This window comes from Macaca nemestrina, chromosome 1 (genome assembly GCF_043159975.1).
Source record: "Macaca nemestrina isolate mMacNem1 chromosome 1, mMacNem.hap1, whole genome shotgun sequence".
In the NCBI taxonomy this organism is placed as follows: domain Eukaryota; kingdom Metazoa; phylum Chordata; class Mammalia; order Primates; family Cercopithecidae; genus Macaca; species Macaca nemestrina.
The window spans coordinates 97,647,620-97,659,662 of NC_092125.1; positions in this window are offsets into that span (position 1 = coordinate 97,647,620).

A 12,043-nucleotide genomic window follows, 5' to 3' on the forward strand; every position below is an offset into this window, starting at 1 on the left:
CAATGATTCAGACTTAGTGCAAATACGAATCATCCTGGGTATAGGGAGGAGAGTGTATTGAAATGCTAATTCCCGGGGCTCCAACTAGAAAAGTAGTCTGGGATTGGACCAGATGTCTGCATTTCTAATAAACATTACTAGGCAATTCTCAAATAGGTGCTGGGGACATAGTTGAAAACAACTGTGGGCCAAGAGGCTACAATCTGGTGGATTTGACAGAATTAAAAATAATTTCTATCATCAAATATATATGTTTATATATAAATGTGTATATATATGTATGTATAGTTATATATAAGTACATATTTATATATATAAAAGTATATATATATAAAAGTGTGTGTATATATATATATATATTTTTTTTTTTTTTTTTTGAGATGGAGCCTTACTCTGTTGCCCAGGCTGGAGTGCAGTCTCGTGATTTCAGCTCACTGCAACCTCTGCCTCCCCGGTTCAAGAAATTCTCCTGCCTCAGCCTCCTGAGTAGCTGGGACTACAGGCGCACACCGCTATGCCCGGCTAATTTTTTGTATTTTAATAGAGACAGGGTTTCACCATGTTGCTTGGACTGATCTCAAACTCCCGAGCTCAGGCAATCCACCTGCCTCAGCCTCCCAAAGGCTAGGATGATAGGTGTAAGCCACTGTGCCCGGCTGAAAAATAATTTTTCCTAAAAGAAAAAACAGCTTTGTTGCTTGATGCCATCTCATCATGGAACTTTCAAAAACTGAATATGTATATTTCATTTTTTGGCAGTACACACTTTGCATTTCAAAGTTGTGATCTATTTTTTATATTTTTAGGCTGATTCTGTGTCTTGAGAAAGCCAAATGTTGCATTGTTAGTGTAGGCACAGATGTGTGGAGTCACTGCAGGTGAATGTCTCCAACAAGGCAGGAAAATCATGGGTCCTTTTTAAAACAGATGGTAGAAGGACAACCACTGATTCTATAAAACACGAACAGTTACACCATATTGTTCTATTTACAACAAATATATGAAGCAGGAGTATTTTCTTCAAAATTGATTCTAATTAAACTGACCTATAGCAGATTTTTAAAACTATTTTTAATTTGAAATGTTTATTTGGGAAGAATGGCATGAAATACTTCACACATTAGCTGATGTAGAAATAATATAATTGTACCCATAATGGAATAAAATAACAAAAGACTCTCTGAGTTGAAAGGGATACTAAACGTAAACTATTCCAACCACCTAGCTAATATTTGTCAGCCTGTGGAAATAGAAACTACAGGGCCAGGTGTATTGGCGCATGCTTGTAATCTCAGCACTTTGGGAGGTCGAAGCTAGCAGATTGCTTGGCCCAGGAGTTCGAGACCAGCCTGGGTAATATGGCAAAATACCATATCTACAAAATACAAAAATTAGCCAGGCATGGTGGCGTGTGCCTGTAATCTCAGCTACTTGGGAGGCTGAGGCAGGAGGATCATCTGAGCCCAGGGAGGTCGAGGCTGCAGTTAGCAGTGATCATGCTACTGTACTCCAGCCTGGGCAACAGAGTGAAACTCTGAAGAAGGAAGGAAGGAAGGAAGGAAGGAAGGAAGGAAGGAAGGAAGGAAGGAAGGAAGGAAGGAAGGAAGGAAAGAAAGACCGACAGACAGACAGACGGGAGGGAGGGAGGGAAGATGTATAGTCCTGGGAAGCATAAGAACTGAGTTTAAGTTTCAGCTTTGCCACTTGGCCAGCAGCTGTATAATATTAGACATGTGGCTTAAGTTTCCTCGGCCTCAATTTCCTCAACTGTAAAATAATATGGTGACTATCGTGGTCTCTTTCAGTCCTAACATTCTATGATTCCCTTCTCCAATCTTTATCTCCCTCTAGATATTTATTCATAACCTGAAAAAGAAAGATGAGCTGATTTTCACATTGCAAATTATCTCTCAATTTAGAATGAATGAATTAGAACATACATATGGACAAAGATAAAAAGAAACTAAACCTAAAATTAAAATCTCCTTATCTAAAACACTTCAAATATGAATAAATTAGCTCCCAATAGAATCAGAAGGAAAAGACATTCTCTGATATAATGCTAAAGAAGATAATGATAATCACCAAACCAATGGTGCTGTTCTATGAGAATGAGCTGTATTTAAAGTGGAATTTGTGTGTTCTTCAATACAGATAAATAGAGCTATCAAATACACAGTTGTCACAGATTATCTCTGGAGACACAAATTTATGCTTTAAGAACTAAAACTCAGCATCCCTTTGATGCTTAATGGGATATGCCATCCTGATGATATATTGCTTTCATCAGTAAGGTGATTTCCTCTTGTCTTTCTAAGTAATCTATGCAAAAACCTCTTGCGAACCTTTCTTAAAAGATTATGTGGGTATCATCTCAGTTTTAAAATCTTATTAATACAAATAAATAGCTTTCGTTCAGTGCTTTGCACCTTTAAAGTATAGCACATGGTATGAGCTCAATAATTGTTTCCTAAGTGAATGATTTAAATTGAATAAAGCACTAGACACTTGACAAATGGAATCACTGATACAGTTGAAACAGCACTGGAATCAGGGTCTTGACTGCCTCTTGCTAGCTCTATGATTCTGGGCAATTTATATAACATCTTTGAGCTTCAGTATTCTCATCTGTAAATGGAGACAATTCTACCCAAACACTAAGCTTAATGGGAGAATTAAAATAGATGATGTGAAAAAGGAAATCTATGAAAAACTTCAGTTCATATTATTCTCATGATGAGTCTAAATACATTCCCTCCCTAAGACGGGGAACAAGTTCTCTCTCACTTCTATGCAACACCATGCTGGATGTCTTAGCAATGCAATGAGACAAGATTGGAAAAAAAGAAATAAAACTGTCTTAATCCTCAGACAATATGATCATCTACATAGAAAGTCCTGAAGAATCTATAAAAAATGAACTAATAAGTGGGTATAACAAGTCATAGGACACAAAGTGAATATACACTCAGAATATACAGGAGGAAATGATGTTACTGGTAACCTCAAAAATCCAAACAAGAGCCAGATACTTTAGATAACAAAAAGAATCTAAGGCCACACAATCATGGCATGTATTCCATATTTCATTTTCATGAGAATTATGTGCATTTGGTTTTGCACATGATATATTTTCATAAGCTTGCCTTGAAAGGAAAAACTTAAGTTTTTAGATGAGCAAATATATCTATGAGATAAGCTAGTTTGCAAAGTCAATTTTAATCATGCATACAATTTTACAGAGTGATGAGTTCCTTCTGGAAGCCATCAAGTTCTTGCAACTTGAATAGACAAGAGAAGACCTTTTGCAAAGGCCACTAAACTCCACTATAAAACAAATGTCGTCTGTGGTCACCACCTATCTTGAGGGGAAAAAGTCAAATATGTATTGGGCTGCTCTTAATGTGATTGACCATTTTAGCAGATTTGTTAAATATTCATATGATTCTCTGGTGGGAAAGACATCCTGTATTTACATCAGTGAGTAATTTTTCTTGTTGCTGCAATAGATTATATATGAGAAACAGTCTTACCGATCTTGCAAGTAACTGAGAGCTTATGGAAGAAAGATTAATATTTTACTGAAAAGGATACAAGCGTTCATTATATGAGAAGCCGTGTAACTGATGTATATCATCTCTAACATCAATAATTTACATAATGGAAGGTTCAGTTACTGGAATTTGAAAACATCCATACACTTGTATTTTATGTGTCCTAAGATGGATTTTTATGGCACTGTCTATGTTAGCCCTGTCCTATGCAAAAATCTGAGAAAGCAGTTTTGATGTATAATTAATTATATTTTCCAACACACATTTAACTAGAAAACTGTTAAAAATGTTTGCCCACTTATCACTTAAGATTATCAGATATATCACCAGTAGTATGCATATCACCTTGGGAAACACTGATATCATGGGAAAAACACTATAACTGCAGCCAAAATACCTAAATTCAAATTATGATTCTGCTGTTTAGTAGTTATGCCACCTCAAAATATTGGTTCACATTTCTGAGCTTCTGTTTCATTTTTAAAAGGAGGAGCAATAAAAAGCATATTTGGGGATCATCTGGAACACCAACATATAATCAAATATTGCCACATATTTCAAGGTTTGTGTCTGCATTTGCATCTTCATATAAGCCCAGTGGAGTTCAATGAAGTCACAGGGAATAGAGCCTTCTTAGTAGTTCAAACAGAGAAAAATGGGGGCAGAACTGAATCATCCCAAGGCCTCCAATAGCACAGGCGGCTGAATTCAAAATAATCTGCACTTAAGCCATCAACACTATATTCAGGAATTTCAATTCTTTAAAAAAATATGAATAATCCATTTATGCCAAGAGAAGACTCAATGATGTTGCAGCATAAATTATCATTGCAGAAGAAAAGTTTTGTCTTTAAACTATTAAAAGAATTTAACATGACCACAATAACAGTCATGGGTCAATTGCCATTTTGACATTAGGATATATCAAACTTTATTACCGATACATTAAAAATCAAGCACTGTCACTTAGGGATCACTGGCTGACAATATAATCATAAATGCAAATGTAAATGAACACTTTTAAATCTCACTGAAGTATTCCATATGTTCTAGAACACCTTATATCTGACTTTTAGAATATTTTCAAAATGAAAATATAAGATTAAAAAATTCTGATGGGAAGATTTAAATATCATCAGATTTTTTTCCTTATTATGACATCAGTACTCTCATAATGTCAGATTTACCCTCATCTTACTCTTATACAATTACCTACATATAAGATGTTTTGTAAGACATTTACATATGAAGATATGTTATTGATACAGTCACCATACCATACAGTTAAGTTGTAGACTAAATCTGTGACCAAGAAAAAGAAAATTAACACAGGCCTGGCACGGTGGCTCTCTGTAATCCCAGCACTTTGGGAGGCTGAGGCAGGTGGATCACGAGGTCAAGAGATCGAGACCATACTGGCCAACATGGTGAAACCCCGTCTCTACTAAAAATACAAACATTAACCAAGCGTGGTTGTGTGCACCTGTAGTCCCAGCTACTCGGGAGGCTGATGCAGGAGAATCACTTGAACTTGCGAGGCAGATGTTGCAGTGAGCCGAGATCATGCCACTTCACTCCAGCCTGGCGACAGAGCAAGACTCCATCTCAAATTTATAAAATAAAATTAACACAAAAAATTACAACTTACAACTAGATATGAAATCTTTAAGACATCTGTTAAAGGCAGGCAATCTTCATCTTTCTGTTGGTAGGAGTTTTTTGGTTCATTCTTGGCCTTCAAAGGATGCATGAGTGTAGTCCTAGAATGGGAAGTATGTCCCATTCATACAGTTGTGATTAATGAAAATTTGGGCTTATTCACCCAGGCCTTGTGTAGACCTACTCCATTGGTTAGAATACTTTTAGCAGCAATAACAGATCATCCTCATTCATTTTGGCTTTCACAAAAAAGGCATGTATTTTTCCCTATAATAAGATATTTGGAGGTTGAGAATTTCCATGTATCATGCACCAGATCCAACTCTTCTTCTTTGTGGTTCTCCTGGCAGCAAGATGGCTGCAGCCATTCCAATTCTAAACATGGCACTCAAACACAAAAATTCTCAGAGATAGGAAAGGGATTGCTTCTTCTAGGCATATTTATTATTATTATTATTATTATTATTATTATTATTATTTTGAGATGGAGTTTCGCTCTTGCTGCCTAGGCTGGAGTGCAATGGCTTGATCTCAGCTCACTGCAATGTCTGCCTCTCGGGTTCAACAGATTCTCCTGCCTCAGCCCGCTGAGTAGCTGGGATTACAAGCGCCTGCCACCATGTCTGGCTAATTTGTGTGTGCGTGTATTTTTGGTAGAGATGGAGTTTCACCGAGTTGGCCAGGCTGGTATCGAACTCCTGACCTCGGGTGATCTGCCCACCTCGGCCTCCCAAAGTGCTGGGATTATAGGTGTGAGCCACCACGCTGGGCCCCCTAATGTGTATTCCTTAGAGAAAAGAAAAACTTTTCCCAGAAAAATCTCAGTCATGTCCACCACATTTCATTAGCCAATAATTGGCCAAAAATGCTCACCTCTAAATAAGTGACTGGCAAGAAAATGGGACCAACATGAGTAGTTTAAGCCAACTGGGACTTAATTCTGAGCAGGACTTTGGGTTACCATCCAGTGAATCACTTAGACAGAGGTGGATCACTGTGAGCAAGAAAAAAGAAGAAAATGGATACCAGATGGGCATAAATAAACAAATCATGTCTTCCGCTCACCAACTGGGCATTTTAACTAATTAACCAAGTTAAAATTGATAGAGATTTAATTATATTGTTTTTCATACCTGAGGAAGTTGTCTACTCTCCAATAATCAACTAATTTATTGAATATTTTTTTATGATTCCATGTTTTCTCCACTCTTGGTTAGTTAGCTATATTGGGTTGAATAATGTCCCCTAAAATTCATGTCCACCAGAAGCTCAGAGTGAAACCTTATTTGGAAATAGAGTCTTTGCAGACTCCACTAGTAATTAGTTTAAGATGCAGTCATGCTGAATTTGGATGGATGCTGATCCAATGTCTGGTGTCCTTATAAGAAGTGAAAACAGAGACATAGACACCCAGAAGAATGCCATGTGATGCAGGCAGGAATTGGAGTGAAACATCTACAAATCAAGGAATGTCAAAGGAAGGCCAAAGACTGCTGGCAACCACCAGGAGCTAGAGAGCCAAGAAAGAGCCTTCAATCACTTTGGTTCTGCTGACACCTTGGTTTCAGACTTCTAGGTTTTAGAACAGTGAAAGAATAAATGTCCCTTGTTTCAGGCTGCCCAGTTTATGGTAGTTTGTTATGAAAGACCCAGGAAACTGATACATTAGCTACCTCTTGGCTTTATTTTTTAGGGCATTGCTTAGAGTTTACAATATTTTTAACTCACCACAGTCTACTTTCAAAATATTATACAATTTCAGGTATATTTTAAGAAATGCTACAGAATGGGAGAAAATTTTTGCAATCTACTCATCTGACAAAGGGCTAATATCCAGAACCTACAAAGAACTCAAACAAATTTACAAGAAAAAAACAAACAACCCCATCAAAAAGTGGGCAAAGGATATGAACAGACATTTCTCAAAAGAAGACATTCATACAGCCAACAAACACATGAAAAAATGCTCGTCATCACTGGCCATCAGAGAAATGCAAATCAAAACCACAATGAGATACCATCTCACACCAGTTAGAATGGCGATCATTAAAAAGTCAGGAAACAACAGGTGCTGGAGAGGATGTGGAGAAATAGGAACACTTTTACACTGTTGGTGGGATTGTAAACTAGTTCAACCATTATGGAAAACAGTATGGCGATTCCTCAAGGATCTAGAACTAGATGTACCATATGACCCAGCCATCCCATTACTGGGTATATACCCAAAGGATTATAAATTATGCTGCTATAAAGACACATGCACACGTATGTTTATTGCCGCACTATTCACAATAGCAAAGACTTGGAATCAACCCAAATGTCCATCAGAGACAGATTGGATTAAGAAAATGTGGCACATATACACCATGGAATACTATGCAGCCATAAAAAAGGATGAGTTTATGTCCTTTGTAGGGACATGGATGCAGCTGGAAACCATCATTCTTAGCAAACTATCACAAGAACAGCAAACCAAACACCGCATGTTCTCACTCATAGGTGGGAACTGAACAATGAGATCACTTGGACTCAGGAAGGGGAACATCACACACCGGGGCCTATCATGGGGAGGGGGGAGGGCGGAGGGATTGCATTGGGAGTTATACCTGATGTAAATGACGAGTTGATGGGTGCTGACGAGTTGATGGGTGCAGCACACCAACATGGCACAAGTATACATATGTAACAAACCTGCACGTTATGCACATGTACCCTAGAACTTAAAGTATAATAATAATAAATAAATTTAAAAAAAAAAGAAATGTACAACTGTGTACTTAAAATGTTCCCCTCCCATCTTTTGCACTATTCTTGTATTTTATTTCTACTTATGTTGTAGACCCCAAAATATATTTTGTTTTTTTAAGCTTTTGCCTTAGCAATTACATTTAAAGAGTTCTTAAAATGAGGGAAAGTCTCATATATTTCCACATATTTACCATTTCTTGATCTCTTAATTCCTTATCTATCTGGCTTTCCATCTGGTATTATTTTCTTCAGTCTGAAGAACTTCCTTTAGCATGTATTTTAATGCAGGTCTGTTGATGACAAATTTTCTCACCTCTGGTTATCTAAAAATGTCTTTATTTTGCCTTCATCTCTGAAGAATATTTTTGCCAGATATAGAATGTTCTGGGTTGATAGGCTCTTAGTTGTTGTTGTTCTTTCAGCACTTTAAATCAGTCATTACATTGTCTCCTGGCTTGCACTGTTTCTGATAATAAGTTCGGGAATTCCTATCATTATATCAATGTATATAATGTGTCTTTTTTTTCTGGTTACTTTTAAGATTTTCTCTTTACTACTGGTCTTAGTGGCTTAATTATTATGTTCTTTTCTGTGTTTTTTGTGTATGAGTGTGTGTTTATATCACTTAGGGTTCATTTTGCTCCTTAGATCATTGGGTTTGTAGTTTTCATCAAAATTAAAATTTTTTAGTTATCATAGTTTGAAATATTTTTCTTCTCCCACCCTATGACTCCAATTACACATGTTAAGTCCCTTGATATTGTTCCACAGTTCGTGCTGGCACAGTTTGTTATTCTTCTCAGCATTTTTTTTTTTTTTGAAATGGAGTTTTGCTCTTGTCTCCCAGGCTGGAGTGCAATGGTGCAATCTCGGCTCACTGCAACCTCTGCCTCCCGGTTTCAAGCGATTCTCCTGCCTCAGCCTCCTGAGTAGCTGGGGTTACATGCATGTGCCACCATGCCCAGCTAATTTTGTATTTTTAGTAGAAACTGGGTTTCACCATGTTGGCCAGGCTGGTCTCAAACTCCTGATCTCAGGTAATCTGCCTGCCTTGGCCTCCCAAAGTGCTGGGATTACAGACGTGAGCCACCGTGCCTGGCCTACTTTTAATAAAATTTATTTTGCTCTCTGTTGTTCATTTTAAATAATTTCAAAGTTGTCCAGTTTGTTAACCTTTTTTCTTTAGCATCTATAATAATATGCTGTTCGGTCTATCCAGTGAAATTTTTACTGCAGGTATTGTATTTTTCAGCTCTAGAGATTCCATTTAATTATTTTTTGTCTTTCATTTCTCTTGTCATATTCATATTTACCATTAAATCTTTTTGAGGCTTGCTTTATTTGTCTATTGTATGGGACAATTTATATTTTTTCCATGAAATATTGCAGAAATTTTACATTGTGGAAAATATTTATAATATCTACTTATAATATTTATATTTATAATATCTATTTTAACATATTGTCTACTAATTCTATCTTGGTTTCTTTCTTTCTTTCTTTCTTTTGAGACAGGGTCTCCCTCTGTTGCCCAGGCTGGACTGGAGTGCAATGGCACAATCATAGCTCACTATGACATCAAACTCCTGGGCTTTAGCAATCCTCCTGCTTCACCCTCCTGAGTAGCTAGGCCCACAGACATTTACTAATATTCCTGGTTAATTTTTTTTTTTTTTTTTTTTTTTTGGTAGAGATGGGGTCTCACTATGTTGCCCAAGCTGGTCCATCTTGGTTTCTTTCTATTGAGTGATTTTTCTTTTGGTGATGAGCCACATTTTTTTTTCTTTTATTTTTTATTTTTTGCTTTTTTGTATGTTTAGTTTTTTTTTTTATCAGATGCTGGACATTTTGACTGTTACACTGTTGGTGCTGTTTTAATGTTTTCCTTTAAAGAAAGTTTAATTTTATTTTGAGAGGCAGTTAAGTTACTTGCAGACTAGCTTGATCCTTTTGAGACTTGTTTTAAAGCTTTTCTAGCGTGGACCTTGGGTAGGTTTTACTCAGTGGTATTGAGAGGCTTGTTTCTTCCTGACACCAACCAGTTCTGACACCAATGAGGTGTCCTACAATTCAATTCAATTCTAACACCAACTACCCAGAGTTAGCATCAGACTCCACAGGTTTAAGGGCTCAGTCCACAAGATTGCCCTTACTTCAGATGCTTCCCAATTATTGGGTCCCCAGGTTACCCCTGCTCTGCCCAATTTGAGTGCAAAGTTGGAAGTTCCCACAATCCCTCCCCGTTTCATGTTTGATACTTTTCTAGAATGACTCACAGAACTCAGAAAAGTGCTTTGCTTACTATTACTGATTTATGATAAAGGATACAACTCAGAAACAGCCTATGGAAGAGATGCATAGGGCAGGGCATGAGGGGAGGGGAACTCAGAGCATCCATTCCCTCCCAGTGCCTTGATGTGTTCAACAACCTGGAAGCTCTCCAAACCTTGTCACTGGGGGATTTTTATGGAGGTTCTCTTACTAGGGCATGATTAATTGAATCACTGGCCATTAGTGATTGACTTAATTTCTAGCCCTGTTTCTCATCCCCACCCGGACCTTCCACTGCCACACACAACCCCCAGGTTGAGGGGTGGGGTGGAAAATTCCAAGCTTTATCTTTCTGATGACCATCCCCCATCCTGAAGTTATCTAGTGGCCTGCCAAGAGTTGCCTTGTTAGAACAAAAGACATTCCTGGCCGGGCGCGGTGGCTCACGCCTGTAATCCCAGCACTTTGGGAGGCCGAGGCGGGCGGATCACAAGGTCAGGAGATCGAGACCACGGTGAAACCCCGTCTCTACTAAAAAATACAAAAAATTAGCCGGGCGCGGTTGTGGGCGCCTGTAGTCCCAGCTACTCGGGAGGCTGAGGCAGGAGAATGGCGTGAACCCGGGAGGCGGAGCTTGCAGTGAGCTGAGATCGCGCCACTGCACTCCAGCCTGAGCGACAGAGCAAGACTCCGTCTAAAAAAAAAAAAAAAAAAAAAAAAAAAAAAAAAAAAAAAGACATTCCTATCACCCTTATCATCCCGAAAATGCCAAGATTTTTAGGAGTGCTGTGTCCCAGTGACCAGGGACAATGACTATATATCTTCCTACAATACCTGTGGTATTGTAGCCGGTAAGCACTCAACAATCAGCTCTCTGGGGTGGGAGTGGTTGAAACAACTGTAAATTGTAGTATATGCTGATTTACTTGGCGTAAATATTCTATAATAGCTGATTTCTAGCTACCAATGTATGTCACTGAAGTTCAGAGAAGAGATATACATAACTGACTCTCACAAACCAGTGTGAGCCAACTCCAACACACCACTGCCTTTACTCTGGCCTAGTTGAGCCCTAATACTTCATGAAGCATAACCATTTTGGGGTCTCTACTGAGTGCATGACTGTTGAAAGAGGCCTCTCTACTCTGAATGGTCAGAAATTGAACATCTTGTCCATCCTGTGTGAGCTCTGAGAATTGCTTATCGTAGGTCTCTCTGGTAATTTTTCCTCCTCTCATAATTTTATCTGTACACCTGTCATGGAGTTTCATTCTACACATGTACAGCTTAGTGTTCAGTCAAGGGTTCAAGACAAAACCTTTTGCCCATTTCTGAACCTATCTCACTCCCTTCTTGCTGGCACTGTACCTTGAATATTCAAGCTGCCTTGGCCTTCCTGAACTCTGATCTCTGTCTCCTTAACTCAGGAAGATGCCACAATCTTCCTGGGTTTCCCATCCCTGCATCACATTCCAGAAAGTTCCTCCAGGCAGAAAACCATGCTAAGTCTTAAGTCTCACCTTGTTTGTTTCCTTTCTCTGAGGGTTCATGGTCCTGGGCTGCCTGTTGTGCAATGTATGAAAATTGTTTCATGTGTTTTGTCTCACTTTCTGGTTGTTTACAGTGGGGTTAAGTCTGCAAGCAGTTACTCCATTGCAGCCAGAAGAGGGAGTCCTCCTTAGTTTCCATTTAAGTAAAGCTGATTCTTTTCTTATAGGAAGATATCCCATTTCTGATTTTATATTTTCCTTTTACAAAGAAGGAACTTACCTTATTTCTGTTTTCATAGAAACCATCAGCTTGCTACTCTT